The 15,814-nt window shown below is 41.7% G+C and overlaps 1 long non-coding RNA gene across 4 annotated transcripts in view; it reads right to left on the reverse strand.

Moving 5' to 3' along the window:
* Positions 1-15,600, reverse strand: part of LOC138917444 (uncharacterized) — a 427,142-nt gene extending 411,542 nt beyond the window's left edge. For all 4 annotated transcript variants that reach the window (XR_011425475.1, XR_011425474.1, XR_011425476.1 and 1 more), the window contains exon 1: positions 15,519-15,600. This is a non-coding gene — a long non-coding RNA (uncharacterized lncRNA). The remainder of the gene's footprint in view (positions 1-15,518) is intronic.
* Between the last annotated feature and the right edge of the window lie 214 nt (positions 15,601-15,814).

A 15,814-nucleotide genomic window follows, 5' to 3' on the forward strand; every position in this document is an offset into this window, starting at 1 on the left:
AGTAAGATATAGATATCCATCCAAGGAACATTTCTAGGCAAAGAACTCGTGCCACCTAAGATGGTCCTGCACTTGGCATCCATCATGATGCTGAGTATCTTCCAGAGGCCCACTTAGGCTTTTTGACACTGGCTCCCCCAATTTCATTCTTGCTTCTAATAACAACAGGAAGAACTACAATTTACTGAGCTCCACCAGGCACTGTCCTAGTACTTTACTTCTCTTAATTTTTTAAATTATTATGGCAACCCTAAGAACTAGGTCCTATTGTTAACTCCATTCTCCATATGGGGAAACTGGTGCCCAGAGAAGTGAAGAACTTGCCCAAGCTCACACAGAGCTAACAGGCAGTAGAGCCAAAAATGGGACCTGGGCAATCCGACTCCACGTCCATGCTCTTACCCACTACTCCATACTTCCCTCAATCCCATGAGGTAGGTGCTATTGTTACCTCTGTTTTAGGAACAAGGAAGCTGAGGCTTAAGGACAGTAAGTCCTGGCGAAAAGTTCACACAGTTAATAAAGGAAAGAGCTAGAAGGAAAACTTCCTGTAACACCTATGTTCTGAAACAAGCTTTTCTGCATTCCCAGATCTGGAGAATTTGTAGATTGTAGCTGGGTCTGGTCCAGTCACTTAATCTCAACTCATCTAGGCTCCACCTTATCAAGCATTTTAAGAACAAGGGTCTGTGAATCACATACCTGTGATGTAAACTAAGCAGCTCCTTAATCCTCCCACCTCCCTTTAGGAGGAGATCATCAGAATTTAGAAACATTCCCTAGAGTTCTTTAAATACCCTGCAAACAGCTGGGCAATTTTCAGGGACTCAGAAGAAACTCACCATATTTAGAAGTTCAGAGAGAAAAAACAAAGAAAGAGTCAGCAAACTCACATCTGCCAGAGAGAAGTATTTCCTCTGTAATTCATCTCATCTTGAAAATCCTTTTGCTCTCTCCTCATTTTAACTGTGAACATCACCTCCAACCAGGAAATGTATTTTTCACATCCATGCCCTACAAACAGTGAGAAACAAAAGAAAGCTAGATTTCCCATGCCCTGTTTCATTTGATTCTCATGAGTTTCTTTTAACAGCAAAAGGTATTTTACATATGTAGCGTGATGATTTATTGAGAATTTACTGTAGCACAATAATCTACTGAGATATTTCTCTGTGTTTATTTCTTCTTGTCTATCAGGAAGGAATGAATGGTATTTACGGATCTTTGTTCTGGGGCCCAAAAGGAAAACTTCCTGATAGACGTGGGGGTGGGAGGGCCCTGATTACAAGCCCAAATCAGACGAGGTGGTTCTGAAGCCCTTGCCCAGGGTCAGGCCTTCAGGAGAGATGGGCTCTTTGTTAATTGGGCTGTAAATACTCAGCTGGCTGCCCAGAGGGGATTTGAACAAAATATTCCAGGGGCGGCTAGTTTGCAACTATCTGGGTTTTCCAAAATAAAGAGGAGTGGTGCTTGGTGCTTTGAGGGTAATCTGAAGTAAGATTCCTCTTGCCTGGGGATAAGGAATGAGGAAGAGTTGGCCCTCCTCAAACCCAGTCCCTCTAAGGCACAGGAGTGGCTGAGGCCTGAGCCCCCAGTGCTGTGACCTTGGGAACCTCAGGAACAATCCCACAGTAGGTTTTGGCACCATGGTGACCACTTTGAATTGAGTGCCAGAAATTGAGTGCCTGCAACATTTTCCTGGACTGCATAAGCCATGAATCTCCAACCAGACTAGGAAAGGGAGGCCCCACTGGCGCATACCCACTTACACGTTCACACAAATGACCGGTATTGTCTGTCTTGTCAACGTTGACACGTGGGGGCCTGAACTAGGCTTAATATTTTTAGAATATGTAAAAAAATGTCATTGCTTGCACTCCACTTTATGAAACAAATATACCTTCTGCAACACACATTTCCTACCACTACATAGAAAAAAAAAGTCACAAACAATTTTACTTTAATCTCAATTTCTTTGATAATAACCTCTCCCGTCTTTCCTCCTTTGGTTCTCTGATATCCTTTTTTGTTGCACACTTGATACTTCCGGCAGATCACCTTTTGTTTTGTTTACACCCCTGCTTGTTTTATCCTCTTTGATCTTCCAGAAAATCATTTCTATTACAGAGCATTTTTCCTCCATCAAGTCAACATTTACAGAATGTCTGCTAGCTTCTGAGCACTGACTGGCAAACTAAGAGCCACGGGGCCAAATCCTGCCCAAAGCCTGTGTTTGTAAATAAAGTTTCATTGGACACGGCTTCTCCCATTCAATCAAGTATTGTCCATGGCTGTTTTCGCACTATAACAGCACACTTGAGTCTTTGTAACAGGAACCCTCAAAGCCTCGAATGTTTACTATTTGGCTTCTTTCAGAAAAAGTTTGGCAACCATTTGTGTAGCAGAAGAAAAATATATGTTGTCCTGCATAATATTAAACTGCACTTTATCCATCTTTGGTGATGTTTAAAAGAGGTCAATGCAAAGTATTCTGGGAGCACCATTAGATTAAAAAGATCCCATAGACATGGTTTATAGCTGCCATCTATATGAAGTTGAGGCTTCATATTGCAAATAACAAACTATTCAAACTCTATTTAGTCCCAAAAAAAAGGAGTTTTTTAATAAAATACAACATTGGTTTCTTCTCTATCAGTCAGAATTCAATCAGATAACAGAACCATTATCGCTATAACAGTCATAGGAAAATTATTAAGGTTTTAGGAATAGGGAAGTTATTATGTTTATTATCAAAGTCATACTTTGCACAATTGTGGGAGGAGTTGAGGAAGAAAATATCTGAAAAGGGCAACTGGAGGGTCAGGGGGAAGTCACTAAGCGGCCTTCCTGAAGTCTAGCCTGCTGGAACAAGGCCAGACAGAACAAGGAAGCAGTGAGGGTACAGAAAATCATGTGCCTACTAACATCTACATCGTCTTTGCCTGTTATACCTCTTCTCCCTTTATAAGAGTCCCACTTGCATGCATTCAACGAACAGAAATGCCCCCCAAAATTGCACCCCTTGGAGGAGTGATAATGCTTTGCCTTACGTTGGAGTGAGAAGGGTCCTCATCCAAACTCCTCACTGTCATCCCTGTACGTAAGAAGCGACAATGCTATTCTAGTTTTACTTCTCTGCAGGAGTTCTTATCTCCTCAGAAGAAGGGTTCAAGCCTCAACTTTATTGATTTTGACTTTATAGATTTTGCAAAACTCCCAGAACAGTGATTGGGTGAGTGACCGTTTTAAAACTTGTTTGCAAGTTCATTGACACTTCTCCCACAAAGTGTAGAGTCTAATTCAACCTCTCCTTGAGTACAGGCTAGTCGCAGTGACTTCTTCAAACGAAGAGAATGCAGCAGAAGTAATGCCATGAGTCTTAGGCGGCTAGGTCATACAAAGCTGCACAACTTTTACTTGGCTTTTTCTCTCTCCTCAGAACATGCATCTCTGGAGCCCTGAGCCGTCATATGCAAGGTCCAATTACCCTGAAGCCACCATGCTGGAGAGATTACATGAAGAGACCACCCAGAGTTAGAGAAGAGCCCTAGCTGCCCCAGCCCCTGGTGTTCAGGATTCCTAGCCTAGGCTGGGAGCAGCTTTTGAATGATCTCACTCTCCAACCACCAAGCTGCCCCAGCCAGCACCAAGTAGAGCAGAAATGAGCCTTCTCCACTGAGCCCTGTTCAGACGACAGATTTGTGAGCAAAATAAATGTTGTTGAGGGGTAATCATAAGTTTTGGGATGGTTTATTATGTAGCCATTGTAACTGACACAGGATACAAAGCAATTTTACAAATAAGCTATAGAGTTCTAACTCAGAACAGAGTTAGGTTGAGCTTCCAAGGATAAAACAATGTATATACCAATATATACCTATGGAAGTTTATTCATCCGTGTCATTCACTACTCCATCCAATAAATATTTGTGAAATGTCTACTTTCGTGTGCCGGGGATTCAGTGGCAAAGACAGAAATGAATTCTGCCTTGATGGAGCTTTCAGGCTACTGTGGGTTAAAGAGACATTGAAGGAATAATTTATCAGTGTTACAAAAGGGGAAGCCCAGGGTGCTCCATCAGATAGTAAGTCACACGTCTTTTCTGGGTACATTCCCCTTAATTAGTAGGAGTGTTTTAGATTCTGGCAATGTTCCAGATATGCAGAGCAAAAGAAAAGATATCAGTTTACAAGTTCAGCAAATGCAGGCTTCCTGGGTTACAGGGGTTTATGGTGGCTGCTTTCAAACGTGGCCATCAGCTGTCCTTTCTCTGGATCAAACATACATAGACAAGATGCAATTGTATGCTCTTTCCTGCACCTACTTTGAAATTATTTATAATGATGAAACTGTAAGATCATCTTGTCTAAGAAACACTGCTGTGCAGAGTGGCCGTAGTTCGGTTGCTTACCGAAATTACTTACAAGATCTATATTAGAAGCTAAAAGCATTCTCATCAGGCTGCTGGTAATGAAGTTTGCTAAGCATTCTAGTGCATAAAGTAGAATTATGAAAACTGATTCAGTCTAATTATCAAAGGGTCGGGGGTTTTCCGCTCTTCTCAAAATGTAGCTGTTGAAGCGGCTTGAAAACTCGTTGTCCAGAATTTAAATTGCCTATTGCCAAGGCTCGGTGACTGCTCCAGGAATGAACGGAAGTGCTTACAATCTCCCGACTGTTTGATTACAGGTACCCGTCTGCCGTTTGCTCAGTCATGTACAACTGTGCAATTAAAACAAATGGTGGTACATAAAAGGTTGACGGAGGTAGATTTGGCCTGTGAGCAGAGGGCCAGTCTGTTAGAAGGAAGTGCCAAACATGGTGGGGAAAACGATGGACAGTGGACGCAGCCCCCCAAGCAACACACCTTCATGGAGCTTACAGTCTAGTGGGGGAGACAGACAGGTAAATGAGCATCAATAATACAGTGTGTAAGACCTACATTCAGAATGTGTGCAATCAGAGAAAGCTAATCTGAGGAAGCAGCCTCTAGGTTGAAGGTTGTGTAGGAGTCAGTAAGGCCAAGGTAGGGCGACAAGAGGGAGAAAAAAGAATCGTGCAGCCTTAGTCAGGTACAAGCTAAGACAAAATTCAGAAGGTTGGAAGATTAGGAGGCAAAATGTTGAGAGAAGAAGCTGAACAGGCAGGGAAAAGGGTCACCTAGGTAATGAAGGGCCTTTTAAGGCATTTTAAAGGTTCAACTTTCTATTCCTTAGATTTCATTTCCAACATGAAACAGACATGTTCAGCTGGCACCTCAGATTTATTTATTTTCTTTCTTTTTTTTTTATTTTTGATGAGGAAGACCGGCCCTGAGCTAACATCTGTTGTCAATCTTCCTCTTCTTGCTGGAGGAAGATTGTCACGGAGCTAACGTCTGTACCAATCTTCCTCTATTTTATGTGAGATGCTGCCACAGCATGGCTTGATGAGCCGTGTGTAGGTCCATGCCCAGGATTGGAACCGGCAAGCCCCAGGCTGCTGAAGCGGAGCAGGCAAACTGAACCACTATGCCACCTGGTGGCCCCCAGAGCTTTTTAAAAAGATACTTTTATGAGGATGTCTTAAAATCAGACAAATGGAAGAATCACTTCTTCTTTGGTCTTAGGTCAAGAAAGCAGAGAACATGGAGTTCCCATTCTCATGCTCATGTTCTATTCTTCCGAAGACTGGTAGCTATTTACTCTTTTACCCACTCAGCCCTGACCTCTCTGCCCAGCACATTGGAGAGGGAGGCCACAGAATGAAGTCTGAAAGCTTGAAAAATATCATTCTCCATTTTCGAGAGGGAATTATCCAGCAAAAAGGATACGGATTATTATTTCAGACACACACAAGACTAGGTAAATATTGAGAGTTTAGAATTGTCAAAGATTTTCCTTTTAATGTAAGAAAGACTCCTGCATAGAATATTTATGCCTTTTATCTGGGTCTCAGAAAAATCACATATCTTATAGTTTAGTATACAGCACATGTGAATACACTACCAGCATTTGGTAGCAACCATTTTTACTGTAGGCAAAGTGATTACACATCTGTAAATTTACTAAGTAATAGTACAGTTGCTCTGTTTGCAGAAAGGGCCTGAGCCAAGTGTAGGATGTCTCCTAGATTGAGTGCTAGACTTTTAGTGTACCCAGCATGGTGCTAGGGGGTGAGAAAATAGAGATGAATTAAATACGAGTTACAGCCTGTTGAAAGTCCACACACAGGCCTAATGACATGGGGCAGGCAGGGCTTCTGGAGTAAACACAATTCTGTGTTCTGGAAAAACTTCACACTTTGCCAAATCAACTAGGCAAAACTCACAACAAAGAAACCCCCTAGGGGCCAGCCTTGGGGCACTGTGTTTAAGCTCACATGCTCTGCTTTGGTGGTGGCCCAGAGTTTGCAGGTTTGGATCCTGGGCACCGACCTACACATCGCTCATCAGGCCATGATGTGGCAGCATCTCCTATACAAAACATAGGAAAATTGGTACCAATGTTAGCTCAGGGACAATCTTCCTCAAGCCAAAAAAAAGAAAAAAGAGGAAGACTGGCAACAGATGTCAGCTCAGGGCCAATCCTCCTCACCAAAAAAAAAAAAAGAAAGAAACACTTTAACTTAAAACTAAGCAAAAAGACAAGTGTATTAGTTTTCTATTGCTGCTATAACAAATTACCACAAACTTAGTGGCTTAAAACAGCACAAATTTATTTTCTTACAGTTCTGTGGATCAGAAGTCCAAAATGAATCTTACAGGCTGAAGCCAAAGTGTCGAGAAGGCTGCATTCCTTCTGGAGACTCTAGGAAAGGATCCATTCCTTGCCTTTTCCAGCTTCTAGAGGCTGCCCACCTTCCTTGGCTCATGGCCCCCTTCCCATCACTCTGTTCTGCTGTCTCATCTCCTTTTCTGAGTCTCTGCCTCCCTCTTTCCCTTATAAGAATCCTGGTAATTACATTGGGTCCACCCAGATAATCCAGGATAATCTCCTCAATTCAAGATCCTTGTCCCACATCCATAATGTGCTTTTTTTTTTACCTCGATGTAAAGATAAAAGAAAAAAAAGATTCTTAATCACATCTCAAAGTCCCCTTCTGCCCATGTAAAGTCACATAGTCACAGGTTCCAGGGATCGGGCCATGGACTCCTTTGGAGGGCCATTATTCTGCCCGTCACAAGAAGAAAACAATCCGTAAGATCTGACATGGCAAGATTTTGTCTGGTTTGTTCAACATCATCCCCAGCATAGTACTTGGTTCATTGTCAGTAATCAGTTAACACCACTTATTTATTCAGTTGAGTCATTTCAGTAATAGAAAGGATGTGCTGTTTCCTGTGATAAGTCCTCATGTAAATAAGGTATAGACTGTACCAAAATCTGTAACTTGCTGTCTCTTAAAAATCTGAAGGATTGAATGAGCTTCAGTTTGGGAAGATGAAAAAGTTCTGGAGATGGATGGTGATGATGGTTACACAACAATATGAATGTACTTAATGCCACTGAACTATACACTTAAAAATGACTAAAATGGGGGCCGGCCCAGTGGCACAGTGCTTAAGCGTGCATGTTCCACTTTGGCAGCCCGGGGTTCGCCAGTTCGGATCCCGGGTGCTATCATGGCACCATTCCGAAAGCCATGCTGTGGTGGTCGTCCCACATATAAAGTAGAGGCAGATGGGCATGGATGTTAGCTCACGGCCAGTCTTCCTCAGCAAAAAAAGAGGAGGATTGGAGGCAGATGTTAGCTCCGGGCTAATCCTCCTCCTCAAAAATAAAAGGCTAAAATGGTCAATGTTATGTTATGTATATTTTACCACAATAAAGAATACAAAGGACTAATCAAAAGAGTCTACAAATCAAGAAAAAAATTATACAATGACCCTTGACCAAAACAGTAACTGACTTGGATATCCTTCTTGTATTAATTGCCTAAAGAGAAAGGTGTGGAATATCCTCAGTCTTGGGGCTGAATCTTCTCATCATTTGTTTTCCCCCTAAATCGTTAGAATTTATGACAGGTCGTGTTCATTAAGCCAAAATGTTTGCCTTACACTTTTTAAGTTACACTAATGCAGGAGAGATCAGCCACACAAGCAGATTTCTACTTGGGCCTTTGGCTGGTTTCTTTCTCTAAGTGTCTTCATTTGTCTGCATCATGGTTTTAAATTTGTACTCACACATACACTCTCTCTACATACAAAGAGAGACTCATACAAACACACGTGCACAAACCTGCACAAGAAGGCAGTATCCATATGGGGTCAAAACGCTCTATGAGTTTATAGATGAAAACCAGCCAGATTGCTTGGGCGGGCTTTGCACAGACCCAACAACCAGGATGTGAAGTGAATTTTTCACTTATTTATCAGTTCACTTGAGCAAACAGTAGACACAACCTCAAACAGACCATTCTCAGAATAGATGGTCAACTTTGATCCCAAAGCAACAACTAGGAACCCATTAGAGTCATTCTCTTCAATGGGGCTTATTATTGGTGCTAATCTGTGAATAGAAGAGTCCAATTGTGAGGAAGGTTAGCAACCCCAAATAACACACCCATGAGGTTTATTAGGCTTCTGCCAACACCTTCGGGCTGCCTTAATTGCTTCTTCAGGGCTGGTTTCACACAGAGAATGGAGTCATTTCCAGTGCTCCCGCCTAGTTCTCTCAGCATCAGGTATGGAAGGCAGGGAAGGGCAGAAAACACTTAGGGCACTCTACTAAACCTGTAAGAGGAGTATTTTTAAGTAACTTACACAACGTTGCACGACTAAAATCAGTAGAATACAATCTGGAGCCCAAATCTATCTTACTTGAGGTCTACTACTTTTCTACTATATCACACACTGACCCACAGCGAAAGAGGAAGCCCTCAGGAAAAGAACTAGTCAATATGCATCTTCAATAAATGTGCAGTTCTGCATATATATATATCCTGGTCCCCTTTCAGCAGCCCTATTTCTCATCATCTTAAAGGAGTACAGTCTCCCTGCCACATGCACCTATTAAGGAAGAAAGCATTTGGTGAAACAAACTTTCCTGCCCACTACAGCTAGAATTTACTGGGTGCTCACTCTGTGCCTTGACCGTGTTAACTGTCTCGCATGCATTATGACATGTAAAACTTTTTTCTTAGATATGATTGGTGATGTTGAGGTCTGAGAAGTCATTAGCAAAACCAGAGCCTGAATTTATGACACCGGACTGAGCTCCAGGCCTTTCTAGTCCACCACATCCCCTTTGGGATCGCAACCTACAACTCTATCTTCCCTACCATAGTGAACGTCAGTAGGTGGAGTACAATATTGACTTTGTGACATAAACAAAGCAGGCCAGGGATGGAGTGGAGATAGCAAAAGAACAAGGAGCCCTTAGCTGAGGGAAGAAAGGACTTTTCTATAAACAAAGATCTCTTACATTTTGCTTTCAAAGAATTTCTTTATAGCAGCAAGGATTCTATGAAATACATTTGTGTTGGAAAGTGCAAGAATGCATCAATATTTCTTCTGTGTTTTCTATGCCTTGGGTTGAAGGAACTTGGTAGAAATTGTTCCTTCCAGCATGAAGCTAATCCTGATCCTAAGAGATATTTAAGGAAAGATGGATCCAGAGTCAGTCTTCATAGTGTTCCAAAGTCCGCTCACTCCTCTAACCACCATCCAACATCTTAGAAAACTAGGCTAGATGTTTCCCAAGAGATTTGCTCACAAAAGGGTCATTATTTTTTGAATGAGGCTGGAGTAAAAACCCTCCTGTGAGAACAGCCTTCCCTTGGATAGCTTTATGTCATTTCCTGTCTCAAGAGCTCCAAGGCAGAGTGCTGACTCATGAGCACCCCTTTGCAAAGTCAGAGAGGAATGCGGCATGCAGGGAGAGAAGACTTTTTATAGATATTCAGGTCAAGGAGCAGGAGAAGACTCAAGCTAGATCTTGATCTTTCTTTTCTTTTCTTTTTCTCAGCCAGTAAAATCGCCCAAGAGAGTGCTGAAATCTTTCTACAGACCAAAAACTGAAGGTCTGAAAGGAGGGATTCCAAGTTCTTAGTTTTTAACTTTGTGAAAAGAAATTTTTTTCTCTGAGATTAAGCAGAGAAGCACGCTAACGCCACCCAATCAGTGGCAAACAACCTTGAAAGAAACTCATGGGGGCAAATCAGCACGCCAGGGATACTAGTCCTCCTTTGAAAGTGATGGAAAATCACACCGCTGTCAGACAGTAAGTCTCTGGGCTGCAACCCAGGGCAATGGAGGAAACTTCTCATGGATGAAATTAATACGCAGAAAATCGCTCGGTGGGCAGTACGTAGTTTCCAGGGAAGTTGATGCCTGAGCTTGGGAAGAATCAGAGTGAAATGCAACAAACAGCTCCAGGACAGAGCTAAGCTGACCAACAACTTGGTTTTTAGGCCTATCGCTTGAGCTTGCAAAATTTAAAGAGCTGAAGAGAAGAATTAAATCGCCCAGTGACAAGTCTCCTGGAGAGCTTGTTTCTGTTCTCTTGCTGGTGACAGCACTTGAAAACTCCAAGCTGAGTGGTCCTAGTGGGATGTGCAGGGAAAATTCCGCTTCATCTGACTGACACCAGGCTAGAGTCAAATTGGAAAGTTAGCTGAAGCTTTGTGGTATGACTGGAAAATAAATCACCTGGGTTCCAACACTGGCCCTGCCACCATCTCCATGGGGAGTCAATCCTAGACTTTATTTTTCTCCTCTGCAAGAACGGGAGTTTTGATTAGATCACCTTCTAGCATCCTGCTAAGCCTCCACCATCTAGATTTCTAAATTTGTCTCTGGTTCCCTTTCGTTTCCTTCTATTTCAAGTTCTCCTCCCCCAGTTTTGTCACTTGTTACTACAGTCCAAGGCAGAAGACTGTCCCAAGCACCTCTGTAAATGATAATGTCTATAAATACTATCTGATTTAAAATACACACATACACACACGCTAAGAGGATAAAGGTATTATTATGTTCATTTAGCAGATGCAGAATCTGAGACTCAGAGAAAGCAATTGCCCAAGATCAAAGATCAAGAAGAGGGTGGTGCCTGAACTTGAAACCAGGACTGTCTGACCCTGAAGCTGACATTCTCCTCACTTCCCGCTGCAGCCTCCCTGTAGCCCTGGACCTTTCCAATGAGTCCCATGGCAAAGGGCTCTTTTATTCAGCTTGAAACTCCTAAGGAATGAGGCTCCATTCTCCACCAAAGCTTATTTGTCCTACTTTTTACTTCCTCAAATGCCTATCAGTTTCGCACATACTTTCTTTACAATTGATAGAGGATAACCTATTCTGATAACTTTTTCCAATCTACTTCTAAGAAAAGAGGAAGAAGCTGAAGCCCAGACAGAGGAAGCAGCTTACTCATTCTCACAGAGTTTTTATGGGTAAGGCCCAAACACAGCCCATCAAAACCCACCACTTTTTAAGCTGTCACGTAAAGTCATTGAGCACAAAAATAGCACTGAACTGTCTTCGATTAATGTATTAACACTCGTGGGTACTTTTTTTTTTTTAACAAATAAGATATGTTTTCTTCCACAATAAAAAGAATACAAGTTTATTTTTGGACAATTTAGAAACTAAAGCAATGTAGAACAAGAAAGTAATCCATTCATAAATCACCCAGAGAAGAGCATTGTTAGTTTTATCAAATTTATTTCTAGTATTTTTCTTTTTTTCTCTTTTCCTTGGCATCATTTCAGTTGTATTCATTTTTTTATAAAACTTATTTTTTCTGATTATAAAAATAATATGTGGTCCACAATGACATACCATTACACACCCATCAGAATGGCTAAAATTTTTTAAAAGACTGATAGCATCAAATACTGGCAAGGATATGGAGCAACCAGAACTTGCTTACATTGTTGGCAAGAGAATAAAATGGTACAGCCACTTTTTGAGAAAGGGCCTGGCAGTTTCTTATAAAACTAAATACATTCCTACCCTGTGACCCAGAAAACCTATGCCCAGGTATTTATCCAGGAGAAAAACATATGTCCACAAAAAGACTTGTAATGTTCGTAATAACTTTATTTATAATCGCCAAAAACTGGAAATAGCCTAGGAGTCTATCAATAGGAGAATGGAAATACAAACAGTAGTATACTTCACACCATCCCCAGCAGAAAGGAACAAACTATTGAAACATACAACAGCATGAGCAAATCTCAAAAACATTATGTTGAATAAAAGAAGCCTTACACAAAGGACTACATACTGTATGATTCCATTCACGTCAAATTCTATAACAGGCTAAACTAATCTATGCTGGAAAAAATTGGAGCAGAAGTTTCTTTGGGGACAGAGATTGACTGGGGATGAGGGAACTTTCTGGAGTGATGACAACGTTCTGTATCTTTTTTTGTGTGTGTGTGAGGAAGATTCGCTCTGAGCTAATATCTGTTGCCAGTCTTCCTCCTTTTTTTTTTTTTGCTTGAGGAAGATTAGCCCTGAGCTAACCTCGGTGCCAGTCTTCCTCTACTTTGTATGTGGGATGCCTCCACAGCATGGCTGACAAGTGGAGCAGGTCCACACTTGGGATCCGAATCCATGAACCTAGGCTGCCAAAGTGGAGCATGTGGAAATTTAACCACTCAGCCTTGGGGCCAGTCCCAACAATGTTCTGTATCTTGATAAGGATTTGTCAGGTGGATTGGTGCATTCCACCGTAAGTAAATGTTACTCCATAAGAAAGAAAAGTACATGGGGCTGGCCCCATGGCCAAGTGGTTAAGTTCACTCACTCCACTTCGGCAGCCCAGGGTTTCACTGCTTCGGATCCTGGGTGTGGACATGGCACTGCTCATCAGGCCATGCTGAGGCAGCATCCCACATAGCAGAGCCAGAAGGACCTACAACTAGAATATACAACTATGCACTGGGGGACTTTCAGAAGAAGAAGAAAAAAAAAAGAAGAAGATTGGCAACAGATGTTAGCTCAGGTGCCAATCTTTAAAAAAGAAAAAAAACACAAAAAATATTGAATTTTAACAATATGCATGATGAAGTATTTGGGCAGAAGTAGACTGATGCCAACAACCTACTTTGAAATGCATCAAAAAATAAGATGAATAAATAGAGGAACCAGTAGATAATATGCTAAAGCAAGAGCAGTAAAATGTTAATTGTAGTATCTAGGTGGTATATGGGTATATGAGTATTCACTGTAAAATTCTTCTAAATTTTCTGTATGTTTGAAATTGTCACAATAAAATGTCAGGGGGAAAAGTAAAAAAAAAAAATGTAGAAAGAACGGAAAACTCAAAAAAGTAAAAACAATAAGAATTTTCCAAAACACCACTGCCCAACAATATTGAAAATAATAGTGAATTGCTTTCCATACTTTTCTCTATATTTGTGGATGTGAGTGAGTGTTTAAAGATTTATGTCTTTCTATATGAAGTAGCATTTTATCAATGGCTCTTTCCAAGAACATTAAATATTCCTCAAAAATATTGTTTTATAATTTATTTAACTAGAATTCAATATTTTAGGTTATTTTTCACTGCTGTAAATAACACTTTGATGAACATGCACAAGCAAATATGCATTTTGCCTAGGGCCTTACAGCCACCTAATGCTGTTACCAAAAGGAAGTGCTTTTCAAGGCAGTGTGGCATTGTGGTTTAAAGAGTGGGCATCAGGGGGCATGCTCCATCGTGTAGTGGTTAAGTTCAGCATGTTCCACTTTGGTGGCCCAGGTTCTCAAGTTCAGCTCCCTATAGCCCTCGTCAGCCATGCTGTGGTGGTGACTCACATACAAAATAGAGGAAGATTGGCACAGATGTTAGCTCAGAGCTAATCGTCCTGAGCAAAAAAAAAAAAAAAAAAAGAGTGGTCATGAATCCAACTCTACCACCTGCTACACTTTTACCTTGGGAAATTGACTAAATCTCTCTAGATCTATTTCTTTTCTGTGTTCTGAGGTAGTACGTGGGAAGTGCCTAGCACTGTGCTGGCAGCTATCATTTTTTCACCCAGTCATGTTACTTGCACACTGTGACAGCTAGTTAAGGATATTTCTGACAAAGGAAATATTCAGGGAGACATAGCAAGGACCATGCCTAATTTGACTTACTATCACCAGACCTTGCACAGTTTCAATAACGTAAGAGTTACTGAATAAACGAGGAATGAATGAATGTATAAATAACAGGGTAGCTGCTACCTGGCTTTAATTCACCTAGGCATGAGGCCAGCCTCAACCTCCCTTGTAAGCTTTTCCTGCTCCTGTCCCTCTGGAAGCAGCTGAACACATCTCAGCTGTTAGCTGAGGTTGTATGATACACCTTCACTTGGAGAGCAGAGTTTGAAGTCTGGCTCTATCTCTAACTTGCTGTGTGTCTTTGGACCAAGACATTGGTAACAACATTCTGATTATTCTATTAGACATTGCAATAGTCTCCAATAAGGGAGGGGTGCAGAGCGTGTCTTTATCCCCCTTGTTCGGATAAGAAAACTGATGCCCAGAGAAGTGAAATGATTCATCTAAATTTCCTCCTCTGACCTGGAGGCAGTCAGGTGGGAGACCTCTACAGAGCCTTCTGGCTCTAAAACTGCAACGTTTCCTTTTGACCACTGCCTGGTTGCAAATAGGTTCTCCCATAGCACTCTCCTTTATGCTACATCCCTCTGTGTCCACTCCCCCCCCCCCCCCCCCCCCCCCCCCCCCCCGCCCCGTCACTTCCCCAAAGCCAGCTGTGCCAGGCTGCGCTAGGAATTTTTGACAGCAGAGGGGGTTGCTGAGCCAAACCGGGCTTTCTTCAAATAAGGAAGAGAAGTGTGCCTCCCCGCTGAGATGCAGCCTGAATTCCTCATTCCATCCCCAGTTCTGTGAAGACTCTCAGGTCACAGTAGTACAAAATATCCCAGGGATCTGTACAAAATGTAATCCATGAGGAACATGCGCTCTGGTCCTATCTCTGCCAATAACAACTTGTCACTCCGGGAAAGTCCCTTCGTGGAAATGTAAAAAAGTCCTAGCTTAGGTGTTCTCGAGCCTGGCTGCGCATCAGAGTCTCCCAGGCTGCTTATTGAAATACACAATCTGGGACCCCATCCCAAACCTATTAAACCAGAATCTCCAGGGGTGGAAACTGAAAATCTATAATTTTACAATTTGAGATCCCAGGACTTTCTAATGCACAGACAAGTTTGGGAACCACTAAACTAGATAAAGTAGAAGGTTCTTTTTTTTATATTCTAAGATTGAAAACTCAAAGCGTATTGACCTCTCCCTACTGCCATAAAATTTTACTCTGTATTGCTTTTATTTCTGCTTTATTGATAATTAACTGCCTAGAGAATTGTCTTAAGAATGATTTGAAGGCAGCACTACACAGCGTAAATAGAACAGGAGTGACAAATGTGAGTCACATATACAATTTTACATTTTCTAGTAGCCACTTAAAAAAAGTTAAAAGATACAGGTAAAATTAATTTTAATAGCATACTTTATTTAACCCAATATACGCAAAATATTATCATTTCAACATGTAATCAATATAAAAAAGTTATTGAGATACTTTACTTTTTTTCTGTTGTGAGGCCTTCGTGCTCTGCTGTGCCTTTTACCCACATGGCATAGTCCATTTGGACGAGGCATATTTCAAATGCTCAGCAGCTGCATGTGACGAGTGGCTGCCCATATTAGACAGTGCTGTTAAGCCACATCAATAGGAGATAGTGCAGTAGCCAATTAGCAGTGTCCACACTGAGCAGGGAATTGGAGGGGAGGCATGTGTGCCATATAGTTGTCATCACTGGGTAGTGGACGCCAAATGACCTAATTCCCAGTTCTCTGGAGATCAGGCAAAAGGACAAAGA

This window comes from Equus caballus, chromosome 14 (genome assembly GCF_041296265.1).
Source record: "Equus caballus isolate H_3958 breed thoroughbred chromosome 14, TB-T2T, whole genome shotgun sequence".
In the NCBI taxonomy this organism is placed as follows: Eukaryota; Metazoa; Chordata; class Mammalia; order Perissodactyla; family Equidae; genus Equus; species Equus caballus.